The 24,779-nt window shown below is 41.6% G+C and overlaps 1 protein-coding gene across 2 annotated transcripts in view; it reads right to left on the reverse strand.

The window, feature by feature from the left end:
* PTK2 (protein tyrosine kinase 2) overlaps positions 1–24,459 on the reverse strand; it is a 200,127-nt gene extending 175,668 nt beyond the window's left edge. For both annotated transcript variants that reach the window (XM_021387146.1, XM_021387147.1), the window contains exons 1-2: positions 24,192–24,459; positions 10,205–10,263 (exon numbers count right to left, since the gene is read on the reverse strand). The gene's annotated coding sequence lies outside the window, so the exon portion shown is untranslated. The remainder of the gene's footprint in view (positions 1–10,204; positions 10,264–24,191) is intronic.

The following is a 24,779-nucleotide window of genomic DNA, read 5'->3' on the forward strand; positions in this document are numbered from 1 at the left end:
GAGATTCCAACTCTCCCATATCTTCCAGCGTACAAAAATACCAAGCCGAACTAAAAAACTATTAACTTTATTTCTGTTGTATTTAGGCTTCCATGATTTATACTCTGCAGTACTTCACTCCCTATTTTCCTCCCCAGCCTTCATCCCAAACCCTAAAACTTCAGCCATTCAAAATGCAAACGTGCTGCTTTTGCAGTTGGAGGTACAACAAATGCAGGTTCTGTCACAAAATGGTTTCCATGTTTTGTGTTCTTCCCTGTACATCACTACTGGACATTTTGTCTCCTTATACATCACTGGTCAGGTTGGTGGAAGCACTGTATCTGATGCCTTAAGGCCAGCAAACCCCATTCTATCTGCTGAGAAACTTAGACAACCTCACTGCATTATGTTCCCTTTCATCAGCCCGAGACAAACATCCAGGTTGCACGTGGCTCCTTCCAACTGCTGACCTCAATGGCTACCCATGACCACATAACAGTTCCTGGTGGGCTTCAGAATTTTGTGTTATGACCAAGACCTGATGGACCTCCACCCAACACTCTCCAAAGATTGGTATGTTATTCAAATGAAAGGTAAGCAATTGTAGCATTTTACTAGGTAAAAAACAAGGACATGTATCAAAATACTTTAAGTAATACAAGATTAAAATCATTCATGTTGTCTCATACAACAAAAACAATACATTTTTTGTGGCTAAGGGATAAAAGCTCATTCAAAAAAACCATGACAAATGACGGTTTTCACATCTATTAGAGAGGAAACTAAGCTAGCAGAAATTTATGTTGGGAACATTTGCACACTGGATTGCAGCTCTGATTAACAGCTAAATATTGAAATCTGTGATGGAAAACCACTGAGAATTGAGGTCTGTCCTCTGAGTTTTCTGGGAAACAGAACTCCACAAGATGGGCAGTATGAATGGTAAGTTGGAGTTTCCATGCTTTTCCCAGGCAAGTAACATTACTGTTACATTAGAAAGCTGGTTAACAGTAGCTTATTTCTTACTTACTCCTGTCTTTTTTTCCTCTTCATATTTGCATCAAGCCTTTCAACAAATAACACATATTGCAAACAAGCTCATCTCATGTCAGCCAAGTTGGTTTAACACATGAACCGCATATACAGAACACACAGCAGTAATGCAGATGTCTGGCTTTCAGAACCACCCCTGCATATTAAAGTATGGAATTCAAGACTAATTATCCATAATTCAGAAACACTTTTCGTTTAGAAACACCAATGTATAAAATCAATACTTAATTCACAGTCAGCGTAGGAGTCAAGAATGTAAGAAATTAACTATGAAGACTGTATATGAAAACCACAGTGAAATAAGAAGCCTGTGTGCACTACTACAAGCCTCAACAATTATACACTATTTCAACCTTTTTAAAAATATCCTCTTCCTTAACAATCTGTAAACATCCACTCATTTAAGTTCTAATGGCACACATGCGCCACTATGTGCACACTTCAAAAATCCAAAACATTTTTTTCCTCTTATTTGTTGGTAAAACAATAAGCCCGTATGCTTTTCCTTGTTCTTAGGCTGCTGGCATCCCCAGCTGCCCCCCTCCTCCAAACTTCTGCATTCTGCTGAAATTTGAGAGCACTCGGACAAATCTGAACATGTCCTCGCTTCAAAACATGTTTCAGGCAATTTTAATAGGAATTAATGGTAAGAATTACCATGATTTCAAGAACAGACTGCATATGACCTAAAATAAGCCATCAAAGCAGCAATAAAGAAAATATGGATGCTGCAGAGGTCAAGACCAAGATTATGCAAAATATGGTTTGCTGAAGTCTTCCACTGCTGTCATTTGACTGAGAAAAGTTTTAAGTTCTGCTGTACACAAAAGCAACAATCCTTTGCTCAGATTCTAGAGCCTTCTATAACTTTCATGAAAGCAAAAATTCTAGAGCTAAGGCCAAGATTTGGGCCCTTCCTGTAAACTCCTTTTCAGTTGTTCCTCAGTTCCAACAAATTTCCTCTTGAAAAACCATACTGAAGGGGAAGAGAAGTTCATCTTGACGTAACACATTTGAGGTTAACTGCACTCAAGTCACCAAAATAATACAGAAATTAATTTTTCCTAATAATTCTACAGTTCAGAAGTTTAATTATTAAATATAATTCTTCAAAAAGTACGAAACAGGTGAGGAACCAGCAGGAGGGATGATGTAGTCGTGCACTTTATAACAGATGAGCGTTCCAGTTGGTTGAACCCTCCCCTCCCCTCCTTAACTCCTCTGCACTTTGCCCACTAAGAATCAGGGAGCACAAGATTTGCAAAGAAGTTTCAGATTCCAAAAGAACAACTCCAGTTCGGTACCTGTGCCGTTTCAGCTACTTTTTAAACCCACTGTGCTCCACTGAATGGAGCTATCACAGATTTTCTTTCACGAGAATACCTTCAAGTGGGAGTTTTAGAAAAGCAAAACCAGTATCTTCTGATCCATATTACTCATGCTGCTGGAACACAGTTATCACAGCCATGGCAGCAGCATTCTATGCAGGTTTGCCTGCTGTCATCACTATGGCTACAGATACCATCAGCACATTAAGCAATGTAACTTACTGGTTTTGTGATGTCCTTCTTTCACCTTTCCAGAAGGAGAGCAGTGTTTATTTTACGTTTCCAAAGTAAAGTACTGGTTATCAAATGAAATGTCAAAAATATGAATTCCCCATATTATCATCAGGACTCTGCCGTTTTTCTGTCTCTGGGACTCTGGATTTAGTATCAAGCTCTCTTCCTTAAAGAAGCAGGAGAGTAACTGGTACGAAACTCACACCATGTACACACGTTTCCACACACTCCACATTAAGAATAATGAAAGTAAATCTTCCAGGTAGCTTTGGCTTGGCTTCTCCTCAAACCTTATTAACAGGAAACCTCTGAACCGAAGCCCAGACCGTTTCCATCCCGCTGCCCCCCAGACATCCAAATCTTCATTGACTACTTATATACACACAAGATCTCCTGGAGAAAGCAGGCCTCTTAGAAAAACAAGCCTCCCCCAAAAACACTTAGAGGTCACTCTGTTCAAAGACCATCTTCTTTTAGGGTCACATCTGTTTAATATTTAGCACAGAGCCAGAAGCACACGGACTCAGGCTAGATACAAACAGATCCTGTGCTCAGGAACGAGCTGCCTGGGGAAGCAGAACATAAAACTGGGACTGGTTCAAAGCAAAGCACATACAAGCTTCTGGCCATGAAAGGGCACAAATCCGCTCTCACTGGCAGAACCACAGGCATGCAAACCTGCAAAGTGAAAAGCTACTCTGTCAAATTTTATTCTCATACACAGAGTGGTATTCAGCTGATAGGATAAAAAAGACCGACTTGCTACACTGCTCTCATCAACCAAGGATCCCTTTGCAATAAGAAACAGATTTGTCTTTGATGGAGACTTGCTTCTTACCTATCAAGTCATATAGGTCAAGACTTGTTTTAGGAGAAATTATTCCTCAGACTGAGCTTAATCCCAGTAAATTACATATTTTCTTGTTTTCAAATTCATTTTTTAATGTATCAAATAATTAACACACAGCTTCTAACACCATGCAAAAAGGAGGTGCAAGTTAAGATCCTGCTTGTTTTCCAAAGACAAAAGTTACTGTGCAGAGGTTTGTAGGGTACGCTCTTCACTATTATAAGAGTCCAACTCTAACTTATATGAAGATGATTTATAAGAGTCAGCATACATTAAATGCAGATGAATACAAGTTGAATTGTTCTGCTTAAAATAACTATGATACAATACCATTCAGACTCCCAGCAATGTCACTATTGACAAAACAACATCAGGATACTTCTAGAAACAGAAGAACATCAAAATACACAAAGCGTTAATATTATTAGAAAAAGCCCACCATTGCTTCTGGACATTTATCTTGCAGAGATCGTTTAAGAATAAGGGATTAAGCTGAAAGGAAAAAACTCCATGGCCACAGCTATCCTAGATTTCTTTGGACCTTGACACCTACTGAGACACTGCCAGGTTTTTATCATCCTATCCTGAAAGTTACACCGAGCGGCCTGATCCTGAAAGAGGGAAATGACCACACTACCACCTGCTTACAATAAACACAAATATAATCTGGAATACCAAACTTGGAGTCCCGCTGACAACCATGACTTTTTAAGCGCCCCTTTCCTTTCCACATGCCTAATACTCTTATACTAAAATAAGAAATGACCTTTTTATTTTAAATAGGAATCTCAGCGATTTAAAGATCGCACCTTTCACAATACAGCTGTGAGCAGTTACACTACAGCTTCACACATGCTGAAGAGCAGTATTTTAGCAGTGCCTGGAACACCTACTGAGCCTATGTTCTGATAGGTGAACCCCCTTTACAGCACTCTTTACCATGGGAGTATCTAATTTAATGCAATCATTTATAGGCACAGTTATAGACTGTTATTTGTCTTCTCGCGCCCTCTCATACTCCTTAATAAAAAACAGTGCCCAAGCTGCATTTATCCAGAATCTTACCTAGGGAATTTGAGCTATCTGCTCCACATCTGGTCATAGAAAAGAGTTCTCGTCCAGAGCTTCCAGTGAGAAGGAAACCAAGGAACCCACATGACTTCTGACAATCATCTATTCTACACATGAGACAGCAGTATGTCTGACTAGCGCACAATAAAAATTATAAAACCAATTTCTTCTACTGTAAATGGATTTCATGAAATTAATTCAAGCATGTGAAAACATGCATCATTTCCACAACATTGTGGACAAGGCTTCTGCTTCAAATTAGCTCCAAAGCTCCACTGTGTAGTTGCAACACTTTAAATGGAAGCAGTTGGCAGCACAAGCACATCAGCAGAAGAAAGCTTCTTCTAAGTATATTCTGCTCAGCTACAAGATTAGCAAGCAAACTCAAAGCATTTCATTTCAAAACAGCTACAAGCTAAAGAATGACGATACATGAGGAAGAATTACGAAACTCAAGGTTCCAAAGAAGAGAGAGAACAAGCAAAACAAGTTATCTATAAGCATCTGGATATAAAGGTTAGGTTGATTTGAAAGTATTTATGCTGGCTGTTCACTTGTATCTGTTATTGCGTCCTTTAGGCAGATGAGAAGGAAAGAAGCATTAGGAACAGCTGGTACAACTGCATCAACTGATCTTCCATCAGCTTTAGATTTTCCACCAGCTTTACACCTAGGTAGGAGAAGCCAAGCACATATATGCAAAATGTAATTACTGGCAAGACAATTTCAGGACTTTGTGACTTGTCAGTATGGTTGTGTCCACTGGTTTTCCTCTCCTTACATTTAGTAGGCAAACTCTGTAGCACAAGGGCACTCATTACCTCTTGAGCTACAACTCAAGATACAAAACCAGTAACAAAAAGCATCAAAAAAGGTAACGGGAAGGTTTACAGGAAAAAAAAAACAGGAATTTTCAAGCCTTGGAAGGATTCTGGTCTGGTTTGAATTTTGGTCTTTTTGACGCTCTGCAGAAATCCTCTTCAAGCATTCCGCTTACAGGAATCCAGTTAACACACTTGTCAACATGTGCTCAAAGGCTGATCCTGAGTTGATCTACTACGTGTCCGAAATTCAGCCATTCTGGAAGGTTAAAGCACACTACCTAGCAGTAGGAAGTGCACAGCCACTACTTCTTTTTTTTGTAAAAGAATGGGCTGAGGGAATGAATCAGAATATCAGAAGCTTTCCTTGAGCAGTGTTACAGAGCTTTGGGCACTTCTTGCAGCAAGTAACTGGCAGTACAGATTCTAATCCGTGAAGCAAAATACAGCCAAGGACAATTATACCTTGCTAGCTAGGTAAGTGAAGTGCTCCCACAGAAACAGAGCTACAGCAAACTTGATTGCAAATACAACTCTGCATCCATAAGAGTAGGATGTCTATTTTTAGAGAAGTGAAGAATACAGTAGGAGGGTGGAGCAGAACAACCGTAAGGAACCAGAATTAATTTGCCTTTTAAAACAATTCAGGTGGATGCAACCCACGTTATTACAAGTACAAATAAGAGCCTATCACCATAACAGTGAAGCACCACAGTCATCACTCTGGAAAACATGTGTAGGCACGCTGCACTTGAGATACTCTTCCTGATTTGAGCAGGTCAACAGGGTGATTCAAACAGGTATGTACTTGCAGGGCTGGGATTATGAGAACATCAGTTGCCTCAAGACATGAAGAATCATTTTCTATATGAAAATGTCTCCATATTTCTGAGCTGAAGTGGATGTTTAACCAAGGCAGCAATTCAGAAATCTGCAATTTGCAAATTTAAGCACTTTGAAAATTTTAACAGCTGTATTACGTGGTTATCGTTAGCACTGTCAGGATACAATCCTACAGATCCATCCAAGTTGTACTGCAAAGGAATACGATTTATAGACTCACAAGCATTATTTTCTGCTTCATACTTCCCTGCTTACATTTACCAGAAGGGCTAGCAGTAAAACAAATAACTTGTTTTGGTGTACAGAAGACCTTCTGGCACCTCCAGAGGGAAAATATAAACCCCTACTTCATCCTACCTCTGTTATATATTCGCAGACAATCCAGACAGGCTGTATTAAATCCCACTGAGGGATGAGACAACTAAGGAAAAAGCACTTAAATTTATTTCCTCCCAGCCCACTTACTTTTGTTTAAAAAAAAAACAATTGCTCTGAGGGCAACCTCATGAACAACAGCTATCCTGAGCAAAGGCCAGGACAGAGAGTTCAGGAAGGCATTAAGCATCACATGGCACGGATTGTGTTTGTTTAATTCAAGTTCATTGCTTTTAAAACTGTGCATAACGAATGCTGCGGTGACATCTGCCAATACTGATAGAGCACAGCAGGAACCCAGCCAGAGAGAAGAGCGCGTTCTGCACTGAACCGCCCATGAACTTGCTCACACTGGTGAACCCAGCCTGCCTGGAAGAGTTTGAAGTTTACCATAAGCTTGGTGGAAAAATAAATCTCCAGTGGCCCAGCAGACCAGAAGAATAAACCTGATACAAAAAAAACCAAAACCAGCAAAATCCCACTTCCAGAAGCCAGGAGGAGCTATAAGCACATCAGTGTTATTGGCTTGGAGCACTATAGGTTAATTAGCTTGACTTTTAGGAATAAGACTTAAGAATAGCTATTCCTCACAGTTTTAAGCGTACACTGAAATCTTCTGAAATACATCAAGAATGGAATAGCCTTCTTGGAGTTAAAAACAAGACTTGAAGCAAAACAAGCAAAATAAAAATGGATCTTTAAAAATTTAATTAGGGAAACACTTCTTACCATAAGAAATAAGAATCCTAACTTATTGATCTGACACTGTTTTCGAATGAGTAACGTGTTCAATACAACAAGGCTGCCTGTCAGATACTGGTTTAATTCCAACTGAAATAAAGCCAGGACGTTGCAAAGCTTTCGACGTCACCAGTAGGGATATCATTAGGAGAACAGCTTTTGGATAACGCTCCATGGGTGGAAGTGCTAGCACCACCTACTGCCCATGGTGTCCCCACTGACACCCACGAGGTATGCCCATACCACTACCTACAGAAGCCCTGCACCAATCCAATGCATCAAGACTTGCCCAAGGATTCAGTCACAGTCCCAAAGCTCAATGCTTGCTCTTAGTCCTTCCTTATTGACACACGTATTCTGCATTTGTTAATAAATAATCAAAGTAAATACTCAGCATCAGGGAGAAGACAAAGAATACTTTATGAGCTGAAGCAATTAGTGTCATCTACACATTCAGGGTTGCTGGATGATGTTAACAGAGTCATTTAGTTAAGCTTTGCACAATCACCGTGTGTTTCTCTTTCATGGACACATGCATTGATACCCCGGGGGTTAAATACAGAACTGCCAAGTACTTTCAGGTGCTATTCAAATCAGTGAGAGATTTGCTTTGAATGCAAATTTTTAAGGGCTACAACAAGCAAATGGCATGTGTGAGTAGGGATCTGAAGTGTAATCATCTGATCCTAAATTCTGTGATTCATCCAATACAGATACAATATTAATGTAAGATAAGAGGCTAACGCAGACACTATCACTGCAAACTTAACAGGAAAAATCCAATCTATTAGAGAAGGGCTCGAAGAGCGCAGTGAATAGAGAAATTTTTGGTACCAATGAGGTACTGGTTTTGTGGAACAAAACGCGTGATTGTGTAATGAAAAGACCGTCGTGGTTCACATAAGAGCTTAAATTCTGGCAATTTGAATATATAATTTACAATAATGGTCTCTTAACACAGCAAGACACTCAGTACATACTTTTTTCCATTTCCACTGGAACAGTCATTCTGGTATTTGCATACATAATATCAATCAGAGAGTAAGCAGCGCTAATCTTTTCCTCCTAACAAATCCCCAGCCAAAAAATAATCCACATGCTTCGGCATTAACCTGACAAATAGGAAGTTCCTGCAATTTGCATTTAATGTATTTTGCTGTTTCTTCTTACTCGTCCTTTTATTTCAAAACCTTGTTATTCACAGGGCTGCTTTTCTACATTGTCTTATCTAGGAAGGTACTGCAAGTTATTTACCTAACAAACCTGTAAGTACTGAGTTGTCATGGTTTTACCAGGATATGACTCACTTCAGTCTTTTACAAACTATGTATTCCAAAGACCAAACAAACTTAGTTCACAAAACATACAAGCGTGCTTTTTGCCTATGACATCACCAGTAGTAGCTGTTCCTTTTAAAAGGTCAAACCAAATGAGTTAGTGTAAAAAATTTGAAACCACAGGTTTCATTCGTAGGCCTTTATATGAAGAACCGTAGAGGGGATGCCCTGTTTTCTGTCCCACTCCCCTCCGCGCTTTGTGGATTTCCCATGTTGCCAATGTTCCCTGTTAAAAAAGCTAGAATACCACCTCTGTTATTCCATCTGCAATGTATTTCAGATGGAATGTAACAAGCAAGGCAACAAATTTTGGTCTTAATTGATAAAAATACCAGTAATGACGCTTTTTGTTCAAACAAAAGTACTTCAGATTTTCCTGGCTCAGCTGACAAAAATCAAAGACAACCGCTTTTTAAGGCGCCCAATTCATTCCTTGAAGTGGTCAAAGTTTTTTTTCTCCCCAAGGATTTCCATCTACTACTTGTTCAGTACATACCTACAGCACCCCAAGCCAGAAAAAAGGAAGAAATGAATTAGAAAGGAGAATTAGCACAGAACTGACAATTTCTTAAGAAAGGCCAACATCCAGACCACACATGGAATAAGAAATTATGCAAAAAACACATCTAGCCCTACAAATGTAGGCAGTCATGAGACATTAAATGACCCTTTGTTGTTTCCGGAAGGTGAAAATAGAGAGATCCCATCAAGCTTTTTATTCTTGAGAAGCAATGTGCCAAAGTTGAACTGCAACAGAACAAGCTGCAATCCCACTGGGGATCCAGTCCTTGCACAACACGAGCAGCCACACCTGCTGTTACCAAGGGTATTACAACCCAGGCAAGGAGAACGTTAACCAAAAACAGGTTAATAAATAAATAGAAGCTTTAAGTGAGGTTCTCCACATTGGCAAGCTACATGCAGAAGGACTACTGAGAGGCAAGAGATTCATTCTGTTACACGTTAAAGTCAAAGCCATAGAGAAAAGTATCATGTAATACATGCTCACAAACCAGTAACCACTGACAATGTGGGAGAAAGCAAGCAGTAAAGTCAGAACAATGAAATAAAAATGGATCCAACAAGTTCTTCTAGCTACACTCAAGTGCATTCCAAACATCCATACATGCCAGCAGCAACAGAAGTAGACATCAGAGAAACTCCAAATACACTGAGTAATAAACGTCAAGCTTGCAAATATAACCATTCACTTTGGGAGAGAGAAGTCACAAAGAATCAAAAAAAAAACCCAAAAAACCAGAGTCCTGTAGTATAAAGAATACTGCGATTACCCAACTTCTCTACTCCCGCTTGCAGCTTAGGATTAAGGTCGGGCCTCCCTACAGTGTAAACTTTGCCTAAGGCAAACTGCATGAGACAGAACCACTAACATTTTGCTCCAATGCCAGGATGTTAGTCTGGTCAGCAGGTTTCCAGCTGTGTAATTTTGGTAGGTGAGAAGACACCTTGTAAGATCCTCTCATGCACAGAATGAATAAATAATCAGTATGGAATTATACTCACAATAGAAGCCCATAACAAAGAGCAAATATTGGCTGTTCTACCTACCTTAAGTAGACCTTCCAGCTCTCAGCAGTAGGTGCTTGATGTAAGATGAAACATGAAATCTGAAATGAACATGTAGAACAGACTTGGTTATTTTCTCAACATTAAAGTAGTCAAACAGCCACCATAAATGAAACACAAATAACTGATATCCCTTGTTTGAAGGTAAGAATCTTCAAATGGAATGAATAGCAACAGATACCCCACTTTACAAGTCTATCAGCTGAAAGACCCCAGAAAAGCAGCAGTAGAATCCAGGGGGCTTACATATGAATGGAAAATAGACACCCCAAAGCAAGTTGCCATCAGTTTTGTAGGTCTCGTGAACATGAATTAAGAAATTTCACTTTTATGATTGAGATATTTTGAGGGGTGGGGGGAGCATTAAAGGATTCTGAGATGAACTTTTAATACAGCTTCCATTTCGTGGCAACAGCAGGTCAGAGAATGCTGAAAATCCCAATGAGTTGTCCAAAACACTAGCAGCAGCCAGACCTAGAATTAAAAAGAGTGCTTCCCTGAAAGATAGAAACACAAAAAAAACACCAAAAAACAAGTGTGTATGGGAGGAACTAGTGAAAAGCATTTATTTCCTCAGGGTATGTGCATCACAGGACAGCCAAGCCAGTGCAACAAACGCATACACATATAGCTCAGAATACACACATAAGACTGTTCAAAAAGAGGTTTGGGTTTGTTTGTTTTTTCCTTAAAGGAATCAGTCAAATTGAAAGGACGCAGAGTTGAGTAAACTAACATAAGAGCAAAAAAAAAAAAGTAGTTTGTTTTTTGGCTTTTTTGCTTTTTGAGCATACGCACCAGGGATGAAGGCAGAATAAAGCAGACAGAAATAACATTTAACTGTTTCTGAGCCTTTATTCACGTTACCTGCTTCTGCCTCCCACACACAAAGGCCACTGGAAGATTTCCACAAGAGAACTGAATTTGGCCAGGTAAACTAATGCCAAGAAACAGTAATACTAAAAGGAACTGTGCTAAGTAGCTTAGTTCTGTTCAGGTAGAAAAAACAACCAGAATGAACCCCATTTTAAGTATTAACCTATGCTATAATAAATAGAAAATCAAAACACTTGCTATTTCTACATGAACAGGCACAAAAATGTAGATGTCTGAACATATGTAAAGTACTGGAACACGATATGAACTGCTTTCTCCTCACATCATTCATTTACCAGCAGCACACACACTGCTTTGCTGAACTTAGGCTGAATTTTAACCTTTCATTACAAAGCTGCTATGCCCATGTTAAAATTTAACCAAGCAACTTCCATACTGGAATAAGGAAGCCAGCTGACCTAACACCTCTATCAGCCTGAGCAGCAAATGACAGCTTTCCCCACAATATTGTTGGGGAATTAGCCATTATTTGGGACAATGTGTGAGAACCCCAATGATTAACACAATGGGAATGGCATCATGGCAAGTTTTTACACCCGTTATGAAAAGGGAAATTCCTCAAGAGACTGTTTGTGAGATTGAGAAATCCATGCAGTTATTGATTTATTTAAAGAAACACTTTCTCTGCTATGGCAAAAGCTACTTTTAGCTTCCAAGGCTGATAGTAATGACCTTCCTCCACTCAGGGAAATTACGTCAGTGGTACCCTTAAAGCATTTGTTAACATAATAGCAGGTCACGGCTGCGGGAGTTCCTCATGCATAACAAAAAAGCACCAAACAACAAATACTAGAGAAATATTATTTTAATTGCTTAGACATCAATAATGCAAACACGTAGGAGCGTAATAGATTTTCCACTAGTTATCCTACTGATTTTCTATAGAACTGCCCATGTGTGTAAAATTCAGCATACAAACACTGTACTGTGTTTGTACAGGGTACTGCGATTTGATGTTGTAGAGCATCCCTAAGGCACCAATAAAAAACCCTTTGCTTTACCATTAACTATGAAGAGTGTGAGGCAGCCAGAGACGATCCAAACACAGGATCATTTCATCTCCCTTAGGCTGAGAGCAATTCCTAAGCATATACCCCAACATTTGTCTCCGTGGGTCACTGCCACTCACTGGTTTACTTTGGGACACAAGAGGTGACAGCAAGTCTTCCGTGCTCAATTCAGCTTTGACCAGCTGCAACCCCACTGAAAAACACATCAATTATTCTCACTACCATTGGGATAAACACTGAAAACTTCTAAAGTGGTCATAATAAGATTTGAGATACAAAGCGGTTTGGCTTAATCAAAATAGCGTGCATTTATTTCAACTTTTAAGAAAACATATTTTACACAATGGTTTCTTTACACCAAAATACAGCAGATATATTTTCCTGTGCTCTTGAAAAGAGAGTTTTCCATAGCTTTTGAGATTTCTTTACCTTTCTCCAAAAAGGGAAGATTTTCAAGAAAGTGACTATATTTAATTGTTAAGTTTAATACGCCTTTTTTTTTTCCAGTGGATATCTATTTCGTTTTACACTTTTTCCAACGAGCTGAAAGTGCTCCATTTCCTCTGGCGTTATCTGCCTTTTTTTTTTTTTTAAACTCACTTTTATCTATGACTGTCTTATTTTCCTCTTTAAAATCACCCCTAATTCTACCTACTTCTTTAATTAAAAGATAAGAGCATCTTACCTGGAGATCTAAATCTCCAAGTACACTGCCTGAAACTGGCTTTTGACTGCTAGGCTCTCTCTCCAGAGAGAGACCTTCAACAAACAGACCTTTCAAGATAAACCAATGACACGTATCCAAGAAAACAAACACTAAACACATTTTAAGCATGGAACATCCTCAGCTTCCTTGTGTTTTAGTGCTTAAATGCTCTCTGATCACGTTCTTGAAGAACATTTATTCTCTTTGCTCTTTTCTCATCTCTCCATTTATTTCTTCTTCCAAATTCCTCTCTCCTCTGATCCCCGCCACCATTTCCACACAACGGTGTCATCAGGTCAAGCCCTACAAAGCCATTACAGACCAACACCACCAGTTTCATTCACTTCTCCCTTCTACCTTTGATCTGTCAAGTAGAGCAAATTTTGAGAGTGTGCAAGATTTTTATCCTTACATATATACATATTTACACACACACACACACACACACACAGAGATTTCAGAAACTATGCCAGTGCAGGGAAAGAACAGTAACACCGATTTCTGGACACGGTATTTTATTATTTTCTTTATCAGAGATTAACCTTAATTATGGCTACCGGAACTGTGATGCTATTATTCCTGCTAGTTATATATGTATATAAGGGTTTTTAGATGCTCTGCTACATGTTCTACAATCAACTGTACATACACAGCTCCTCCACACTTTGAGCAATAGGGGCAATGGACCTGCATGGAGCACTTTCAGCAGTAGTACCAAAAGAGGGATGATGAAGAATAGCACAGCCCTCAACATACTCTACTAATAATCATAGAACTGATCCTCCTACAAGACGTGTTAAGGCACACGAGGGATGAGCGGGTGATCCAAGACAGCCAGCATGGCTTTACCAAGGGAAGGTCATGCCTGACCAATCTGGTGGCCTGCTATGATGGAGTGAAGACATCAGTGGACAAAGGGAAGGCAGCGAGTGTTATTGACCTGGACTTGCACAAGGCCTTTGACACGGTCCCCCATCACATCCTTATCTCTAAACTGGAGAGATACAGATTTGAGGGTGGACCATTTGGTGGATACGGAATTGGTTGGAAGGCCATAGACAGAGGGTTGTGGTGAATGGCACTATATCCACATGGAGGACGGCGACAAGCGGTGATCCCCAAGGGTCTGTCTTGGAACCAGTGCTCTTCAACATCTTCATCAATGGCATCAATGATGGGATTGAGTGCACCCTCAGCAAGTTTGCTGATGATACCAAGCTGAATGGTGCGGCTGGCACGTTACAATGAAGGGATGCCATCCAGAGGGACTTCAACAAACTCAAAATGTGGGCCCGTGTGAACCTAATGAGGTCCCTTGCAATCCAAGCTGTTCTATGATGATTCCGTGATAAATAAATGACACACGGCCTTCTGGGAATGTCTTGTAGCAGTCAGGGCAGCACTGAACTCTACACTCACCATTTGCACTGATGCAAGGCTGTGAAGAAGCAGCAACTTTGAGAAGTTTTGGGACAGTTGGGGTATGAGCACTAGTTTGTCCTTAACATTGCCGAATGACTTGGACGCCAGAAGAACCTAGTCATTAAAACAGCATTTGAAACAGACACACTGGACCCAAATGCACATCTTAAGTGCATCAGCACAAAGCATAGCCACGCTGCCACTCAGCCCAACCACCGCTAGTTCTATAGAAGAAACACAAAACCAGATCGTTCTAACCAGTAAGTGAGGGAAGAAGGGCAAACTTCAGTATGGTCACACATCCGTATCACATTAAAACCCACCATAAAAATCAAGGAGTCCAAATTTACTATTGTCTCTTGTTCCTAAAAACCGCCACACATTAGAATCAGCTATAAAGACAAAAATTTACTAACTTCAAACCTAACTTCAACATTCTGACCGTTACAACACTTGAAACTGCTGTGAAGCAGGCTCAGTCCGAGAAGGTACAGTGCTTCAGCTGACAAGCATGCCCTAAGCACTAACGTTATATGCACATGGTCCCTGCAGTCCCCCTCCCTTCCTCCTTTTCATGTTGCCTGTGGTTCAGATGCTTGGTCACGATTCACTGCTTTCACCATGACTTTCCACAATTGACCTCAACACTGCAAGCCACAAGGTCTTGCCTTATTTTGCTTTTATCAGCTTCAACAGCAAGGTATTAAAGCAAATGTACTTTATGCACATTTATTTCCCTAACTTGCTGCAGTCTCCACCTTCCCATGCTTCCACCCTGCAACCTTTTGCTTGCTACAGCACGACCAAGGTTCCTATTCCCCCTTGGAAACACTGCCACTCAATGCCTTTTTCAACAGAAGTAACAAAGACTTGAAGAACTTCAATGCAATTCCCATTTATCTTCGAAAAAAAAAAAACATGTCTAAATACATTATATAACTCCAGAATTTGTTTCCTAGGGAGAGAAGCTCCTGTGATCAATATTTTTCCTCAGATTATGAAGCAATTGAAGCATTTTGCTTGCTTTAAGGGAAGAAAAAGCTGATTCTGTTGTAAAATGAAGCTGGTGATACACACTCCTGTCCTACAAATTACCTCTCCCCTTTCACTGAAAACAGAGCAAGGCATAAAGCTATAGCTGTTGAAAGCACTGAAACAGCACAAGGCAAGCAGCACTGCCATTACACAAAACAACTCTTCCCCCTCCTGTTAAGGCTGATTAATGGAAGGCTTTGTAGCCTAAGACACAACGAAACTTTCCTTTAAATCCCCACTGGACAATTTCCCTCTTATGCCGCACACCGCTTCCTTCTGACGCCATCTAATCTCCTTAATAAACAACCAAGTGGATTTCTTTATTTCTTGTAGACAATGAACTTCAGGCGACAAGGTAATGAAATGCAGAAAACCAACAGTCAGCTTCTTATGAAAATGAAGGATGACAAATGCTGGAGAACAGATGGAGGTAGGTAGATCTGGTGCTTCGATCCTGCACCACTCTTTGACTAAGTTCTACAGAGGCACTGTGTTATTTTTGTTTCCTTCTGTAACCTGAGAAATATGAGTAATTAACTCAACTGAATATTCACAATGCATTAAGAGTCAGAATATTCCCACAATAGAAACCAGTGCCACATGCTTCCCTCCTCCATCTCCCTTACCAACATCAATCCTTAATCCATACCAAAAACATATATGCAAAACTAAAGGAATATTATTGACTTCTGGAAATTATTTTTCATGATATACTACTGTCTAATTCATATATCCAACACAATTTTTGAACATAAGTACTAAAACATACACTACTGCACTCCTTGGAAGGGATCATCTTTTTTCCCCCCCAAAACCATAGAACATACAAATGCAACACTAAGCAAGAAATCTACATAAATCTGAAATGAAAATTAGATTACCCTGTTGATGAAGAATGAGCCTCTAGTCTGAACACTAATTCAAGCAACTTCTGTGCCAGAATTTTAACCTGGGGTTTAAAAAGCTATTCAATCCATGTGTTTATTCTTTATTTTCAGGCATCTGATATTCTTTATTTTCAGGCATATTTTTATCTCCGAGGCAGGACGTGCCATAGCACCAGTTTCCAGTAGAGTCTGTGCTGAGTACAGCCAGGCATGCAGACCACGTCATGATTTGTCTCCATACACGTTTTCACTAAGATTACTTAATTCCCTTTCCTAATCTCAGCAGTTACTTACTCCTTCCATGACAAAATGCTGAGAAATATTTTGACTTCCTTTAAAACAGACTCATGTAAATTACAATTAAGAGGAAACCTACTGGCAACATCCAAATGCAAGCTAGATTCTGAAGAGTGAAAGAGACAAATTCTAAATTCACCAGAAGTTCCAGGCTACTCTTTCAAAATAAAGGGACTCATTTTATCAATAAGCAATGAAATACACTCATTAAATAAAGGAATGTCATTGTCTAAAGCTATTTCACTGACTTGCTCACGCAGTTTACTGGCCTGGCACGCATTCTTCAATGAAATGTATAAAGGTACAACCAAACAGCAATGAAGCTAGTTGTTGGAGTATCAACAAGCAGATTTTAGCTCAGATCTCCCAGACATATTCAGGCAGTATACGTATCTATAGAAGAGCACGGCAATTTCACTTATGGCAAGGATCCTCCTTGAGCTTTTTAGATGTAACTGAAGCAACATTCCACAAACAAAACACAAGATGCTTTGCCTCCAACAGATTTACATCTGAACTGCAAAGTATCAGGAGAGAACTTGCTCAGAGGAGCTCAGAGAGCTGTGGGGTGACTGTCAGCTACACTATCAGTGTAAAGCTGAAACGCCAGGTTCTTCACTTATTAACACGACCAAACTCAGTGGATACAACTCACGAGGCCATTCAGTGAATCTGTTACTCCTGAGACAGGGACAAACAGCATGTCCCTCCTGACACATTACTAAAGGCTGTCAGCGATGAGAATCCCTCCCAATCTATTTCAGTGTTCAATTACTCCTCACGTTAGAAGTAACACAATACTTCAAGCCCTCCTATTTAAGTAAGCAATCTCTTGTTTTAGCCCTCACCAGTCCTTATCTTCTCCCTCCTCGTAAGTAGCCTAACACACATGAATACTCTAAGATTACAAGGAGATAAAACATCAGCACCTTAATTTGCTCAATTCTCATGTGTTGTATACTTCAGGCACCTGATCAGTTCCTGCAAGCATCCCAAAGAGAGAAAAACCTTTTCTGGATGGACAGCACCACAAACGAGTGCAGCATTGTAACTGAATCCAACCAGTATTCAACAAGGCTGTGACGAGTTGACAGTTCAACTTGATGACTCTAGTGGTATTCTCCAACTTCAATGTTTCAAAGTATTTACCCCTTGTACACCACAGAAGAGACTTCCTTGCAACATCACAAGGTTAACCACACTGAGCCATAAGCAACCAACACCACACACATCCAAGTTCACTCAGCTTCTGTATTACTTGAAAAGCACGTTTGAAGCACACATTTGAGCAACAACTTTGAAAATGCACTGAACTGAGCAGGAAGAGGGGCTGTGGAAATGAGAGGCACCAAAAAAACCTGCAGAAAAACAGCTTCCTGATTTTCGGAAACTAGAACAAGATGGTTAATAAACCAACCAGGATCTAGAAACCTCTGCAATACAGTGCTTAAAATGAGAACTGATAAAATTCAGAATTGCTTCTCCATTAATCAACAGCGTTCTCATCACTGTGCTGTTAACAGAAGAAAAGAAACTATGGTTTGTAACATCTGCAAAACCTTCACTGCCAGCACAGAAACTTACATGTCAGCAGTGTGCAAGTTTCTATCACTATCCTTCATCTGGGAAAACTACTGTTAAATTCCATCACTTTTTTGAACTCTTGTATAATACATACTCTACAAATACAGAATTTAGAAATTAAAACCCTCCAACCTGCAGCTTTTTTTTTTCCATACACATATTATCAAGCTGCTTTTGCTCCCACTAGCTAAATTAAATGTGAATGCATTTTATTCAGTAAATGCAAACGTAGTTCTAAGCCAAGCACTGTGAAAGGTTCTCAGGTACAGTGACAAACACGAATGAATTGAGATAGCCATGTCAAGCTTCTTTCCAAGCAGCACCTTTAACAGCTCTTACCCGACATCATGGTTTCTGCTTTTCCCCGTGAATAGTACTTCATGCTCCTCTTAAAGAAAGCACTTTCAGAACTGCCATGTGTTTATGCGCTGGTAGACAAAGCCTGAGCATAGCAATGACATTTTAAAGGGGAATAAACAACGGCACAGAAATGAAATCAGCTTAACTAACATCAGATAGAAAAGGCAGAAATAAAATTCTCGCCTCCTGACTCCCAGTGCTGTGGTTGTATCAGTGTTTGCCATCTCTTTCTACCAGTGGTTAGCAAAAAGGGCAGCATCGGAACTCGCAACAACAGCACAACACCTCAGCCAAGTTCTGGAACGAGCTGGGGGAGGGGTGAAGGAAGGGAGATAAGGACTAATACAAAATGAAAGTACTGCAGTTAACTCTTCATAAAGAGTAAGTTCAAGCAGCTACAAAGGTACCCGTGGCGTGTTTCTTTTGCATGCTACTGCCTAGGTTGTCAGATCTGTTACGAAGAAATATCCTCACCTTTCAACAGTTCCCACTACGAAGAGCATAAAGGAAGAACAGGAAACAGGATGAAGGAGACAGCTAAAATCCAAGGGAAAACAAAGGCATAAAAGAATCACAAGAGCACTCGGCCACAAGCAAAAGGAATTTCTGCCTGAAGAACAGCGCCTTAGAAATAAAAGTTGGCAAACAGCTTGGTTAGTTAGGCAGAAAGGAAAAAGAACTGTACTCCTCTTAACACTAACTTCACTTTTCTCCTTTACACACTAACCTTTACTTAAGAAAGAGTAGGTGGTAACAATTCCAGTATTCTGAAGAAAACCACAAAGGACAGAAAGATTACAACCACTTAATCTAAAGAATGACATCAAGAACAGATATTTGTAAAAATATGAGAGTGGCAGCAGATTATATTCTTGAACCCTGCATTTCACAGATAAATAGTTTCTCAAGTTTCCTAAAAACCAGTAAGAAGTTACCTTTTAAAGTTGCTCACAGAATTTCTGGACCCCAGTGCCACAGGGCGCTGCGAACACGCCTGCCTCACCATTCACACTGATTATAAAAACCCATGGCTTGAAACTGGCACTGATTGACAACAACCCCCACTGCTGGGCATAACTCAATCACTAGGGTGTACAAGAAGTCTGTTATTAGTACCGCCAGTGCTTCCTTCTTTTGTTAGCAGTAATCTTGAACTTATTTACTGTAGCACCTTTATGAAATAAAGTTCTAAATGCAGATGAATCTTACCGCCTACATCAGAAAACACTTTGCAGCACTAAGAAAAGGTCAGGAAAAAAGCTGGGTCCATGGATAAAGAGGTGCATTCAAATGTAAGAAACACATCAAGTTAGCTCATTTTGAGCTTCTGCTAAATTACCCTCCTGCTACTCCCTTGCAATCCAATTATTTGCTATCCTAGCAGCAAGGAAACAGGAAAGAGCAGGAGCTCCTCCTTCCTATATTCAAAAAAGAAAAGGAAAAAAAATACAAACATCTGCTAGTTCTAATCCTTCCCAGGAACTTGAACAGGACTAAAAGAAAAATGATCTCTGCCTTCCGAGGACATTTAATAGCTTGGAATGGTGTGCTCCCTCTCCCCTCCCCCAAAACAAATTAAAACAAAAGCAGGAATTGCACATTTTCATGTGAAGGCAAACAATGAAAAGAAACCCAAGCGTGGCAGCAGGAAGCAGGAGCAGCGAGCGGTCGGTGGAGCCCTCTGACCTCTTTCTTACTGTACCCGACAGCTTCGCCCCTATCCCTCAGACCACTGCAATCGGTGACGGCCATGAGAAGGGTCTCACTGCGAGGATGCTCACATATACACTGCCCAAAAGTCTTTAAAGTTTACTATTTCATCAGCATACCTGGAATGACAGCAGCAAAGAGTATGTAATCTCCTATCACTGTCTCCAGGACAACCGATGCACACTGCTTGCTTACGCGCTTGTGATTAAAAGGAAGGAAATTAGTCCAGGGTCTTGAAATGAGTTGAATTACAGTTCCAATGGGGGAAAGAGCCAAGATGCATCTTAAAGGTCAGTTTAGAGCTTAATCCTTATTACACCATACGAATCTGGAACCCTGTAGCAGAACAAAACTGAGCTGGAGCTACTCGGTTCCCCTTCCCAGTGAAAATAAAGAAGCAATACTTCAGTAAGCGGGAATCTACGTAACGCTACTTGAGCTTCTGGTACATGCCCTTTCTGTACCAAACACACAGAAAAAGGAACAGAAGAACAGGTAAAACAATGAATAGCATTAGAGGGGAAATGAACCTTTAAGTCACAGGGAACAAAGGAAATCCAATACAGGAGAATTTTTAACAGTACAGCTGCGGACCTGACTAAAATTTAGAAGGACTCACATTAAAGGTCGATATAAGAGAAAAATATTCTCTACCAAAGCCTGTGGCTTCACCTTCCCTTATTTACCTCTTCCATTCCAATTTTCACTTGATGGAAATCGCTACCAAACTTTACAAGCCAGCTTTCAGAAACTATTCTCCAGTTTCTTCCTAATCTACAAAATGTTCTCAGCACCAGTGATGCGCAGCTCCACGTTTCAAGTCCTGTCAGAGCCAAAGAGCACCAGGTTTCAGTCTCATCCCACCTCTGGCTAGGCTCTGACAACGTTTCTTCCATACATAAGGTTCCTAGCACTGTTGGATGGAGGGACATGACACAGGACAGAGCTTTCAGAACACACCCCGCAAGCATTAGCAGGTTCAAACACCTTGCAGCACGACTCACGGCGTAATTAAAATCGCTTCTCTCAGGTCTGCTTTCATACAAGTGGAGAAAATCAAATCAAACTATTTGACTTTTATTTTTTTAAATACAAAACCACTTTCTTTTCATGAAGGTGTATCACCAAAAAGATACCCTAGTTGCAGGACACACTTCCCAGTCAGGAACACAAAATGCCGAGCAAAGAGCAAACTAACTTAGGAAGCTTTCACGCTAGAAAGAACACAAACTTACAAGGGAAAAAAAATTAAGTCCACAGCACAAAACCTGAGGTTCAGATCCTTCAACAGGTCCTCCTGGCCACCCGTCAACCACCGTCTGAATATGGAGAGCGTGACAGGAAAAACCAAGAGCTTTTACAAAGATCCATTTGGTTGTTTCTGCAGACGGCTTTCTCCTACACTAAAATGCCTGCTGAAAATCAGATTGCTACCATCGCGTTTTCCACTGAACTTCAAATTCACATCTTTCTAACAGCCAATAAACCAGGGTGTGAATACCGTGGTAGGGCACACAGGACATCAGAACTTCCTAAATGTCACCCATACAAAAATCACGAGAATCAAATCATTTCTACTGTCACATTAAGAATTTGCTGCAGCTTTTAAATTCGGACCTCTAATTAAAACCTTTTCAAGAAATTAAGTCACTACGTCCAAAGTACTCAGCAGTGGTGCCTGGAAGGTTAGAATTACATAAGCATGAGATGAGAGGGAAAACAAAGTGTCTGGGAACCACATCTAATGGAGGTAAGTGTCACACAACCGCGTTTTCATTGGCAGCTGTCTGGAATGAGGACAATATTATTATTAGTGGGAAATACTGGTGATAGGTGGACGGTTGGACTGGATGATCCTAGAGGTCTCTTCCAACCTTGGTGAGCCTACAATTCTATGATTACTGTGCACTGCAGTAGTCTATGAGAGGGAGAAAATACTGATCGATACTGAACAAACAAAAAAAAGAATAGTCAATTACAAATAGAAAATAATCCACTAAACCATCAAACCTACCTGGTTTAATACTTCATCTTCTAACAGAACCACGGCTTCTCTCTACTCCTAATACCCCCCGAATACACACTAGCTTGGGGGAATTTACAAAACCAAGGTTTCCCCCTTTCAAATATTAGTCATAATGTGGTAAACCATTATATTTAAGAAGTCCTTTCAACAACGTGCAACTACTTTGAAGCAAAGTTGCATCACCACATCAGATCACTAGAAATTACAACTTTTTTTTAAAAGCTCTTTCAGCAAATCACACCCTCAAGATAGAAGAGTGCTATTCTAAGAATATTCATTTCTGGATGAAGCGCTCCAATACCGACACAACCAGTTGATCGCCATGTCAACCACACATGCTTCACACTTTTATTAATACCTAAGGCTGAATAGAGCTTCTGACAAATAAATATGATCCCATCTTCCTTTCAAGTGCACATTTTACCCTTTGTAAAAAAAAAAAACCAACAACAAAACAAAAGGTCAACCAACACAAGCATCAATCTGAGCTCAACATCAAACGACAGAAACTGGATTTAAAATGTAATAGCACAGAGGACAGATTAACTGCTGGCTATTGAAAAAAGCTACTCAAGAGGGTACAGTCCTCAGAGAGAAAGTGTTTCACAGCAACTAGAGAAGCGCCTCCTCCCTTTTCGTTTTTTTGTTCTTTTTAATAATTCCCTAGCATTTTACACCCATTAAATGTATTAAAAATACCTACTTTATAGAATCTCTGCTATAAACCTCGCGTCAAGAAATCCAAAGGCTCTGGCCCTCACCCTGCAAACCACACCATAGAAGCAAAGGTGTTCTGACCCAGAAACGTAGTGGATAACACCCTGATTGTAAAGGGAATCAAAAAGGAGATGGGTGGAGAAAGGAAGCGGGGGAATTTCGGACATGGACAACATCAATAAGATAACAAGCTGTTCTGAATAGCTGCGTAGCTAAGTTTTCTGGCCCCCACCCAGCTGTGCTCTTGACCTTACTCAGGTTTAATAAAACCAGAGATGCTAACGGCAGATTAGCTGGGAGGAATGCGGGACTTTTCCAATTACCATACACACACAAAAAAAGGATATTGAAAAACCGAAAGAATCTGAATTTTTAAGGGGGCATTGCAACACCACTTTTAAGCTAACGCATTTAAATCCCATTTACTTCAGCAGGAATCCCCAAGCACTTCTCCTTTCAACTGAACTTTCTGTTTGACACATTCGCTACAGTACTGCTATTATTCTCATCAAAAACGGAGCTGCGGGCTGACACCGCCGAGTCAAACACTGGTACTAGGGCCTGCAGGGTAAACTCTGCCTTCAGAGCATTTCAATCAGCCTGACTGCAAGGCGGCTCGCAAAGAAGCGCTACAGTGAGCTACAGTCTTCCAGATAGAAAAAAAAAAAAAAAAAAAAGGGAAAAAAATCAAAGAGACTGCCCGCCCCGCTCCAAAACGGAGGAAAGTTTGGAAGGGGAATGGATCTGAAAACTGGCATTACGCGTAAGATAGAAGCCTCAACCACTTCACTCGGGCGCTGAGAAGCAGCCGCACGCCCACCGGCCCCCCCGGGGGAGGAAGGGGCAAACCAGGCGGGGGAACCCCCCCCCCCCCTTCCCTTTCCCCTTTGTTTACTTGACGGACCGTCCCGCTCCGCTCCGCTCCACATCCGGTGGGACCGGCCCCGGCCGAGCCGTGGAGCCGGGCGGCAGGGAGAGGAGGCCGGCAGGGATGCAGCACGCCCGCAGCTCCTCTTTCCCTTCCAGCCGTGGCCTCCCAGCACGGCTCTCCCCGTATCCACCCCCCCCCCCAGCCGGACGGAGCCCTCCGCTCGCAGCGCGGCTCCGTGTGTGTGTGCGCGCACAGAGCCAATGGTGGGGGGGGGTCCTTGCGCAGCCTCTCCTCGCACAGCGGTACCCCGAGGAGATGGGGGGGACGGAAGGAAAGCCGCTACCACCTTTCCCCTAATCCCCCCCTCCCTCATGGCCACCCCCTCCCCGTTATGTAAGTCGGGGCCGCCTCGCTCCGCTCCTCAGTGCCCCCTCCTCACGCACTCACCGCGCTGCGGGCAGCCGCCCCCGTCCCGCCCCGGCGGCCCGGAGATAGGTGAAGCCGTGAGGCGCTCCCGCCGCGGCACTGCCCGCCCCGTTCTCGCTGGCTCCGCGCGGTGAGGAGGGCAGGCTACAGCCTGCTTCCTTGCTCGCTTCCCTCCCTGCCTGCCTGCAGCCCAGCCTCCCTACCCCGGCCACTCCAGGCCGCTCCCCCGCCCTCCCGGCGCGCTGCACCATGGGATGCGCGCTGCCCTCTCTCTCCCTCGCTCCCCGCACTAACATGGCTGCGGGGGAGGAGGGAGGGGGTCAGGCTGCCGCCCCTCGCACCGAGGAGGTGGGAGCTCCCGCCCCGCCTGCGCAGGCGCCTCAGGTGGCGGAGCCGTTGGCCGCCGCCTCTGTGCTGTTAGGAGGCGCGGATCCTGTTAGGGATGGCTCGGCGACCTCCCGGGATCGATCCTCACTCCTTTCCCCGAGGCGCGATCCCTTTGGGCTGAGGGAAAGAGGGGCGAGCTCGTGAAGGAGGGAAGCTTAACCCCTCGTCCTCCTCTCTGTGTTTCAGAGGCAGCTCTCCACACTCGAGCTCGTGTTCCTGGGG

Source organism: Numida meleagris, chromosome 2, assembly GCF_002078875.1.
Source record: "Numida meleagris isolate 19003 breed g44 Domestic line chromosome 2, NumMel1.0, whole genome shotgun sequence".
NCBI lineage: Eukaryota > Metazoa > Chordata > Aves > Galliformes > Numididae > Numida > Numida meleagris.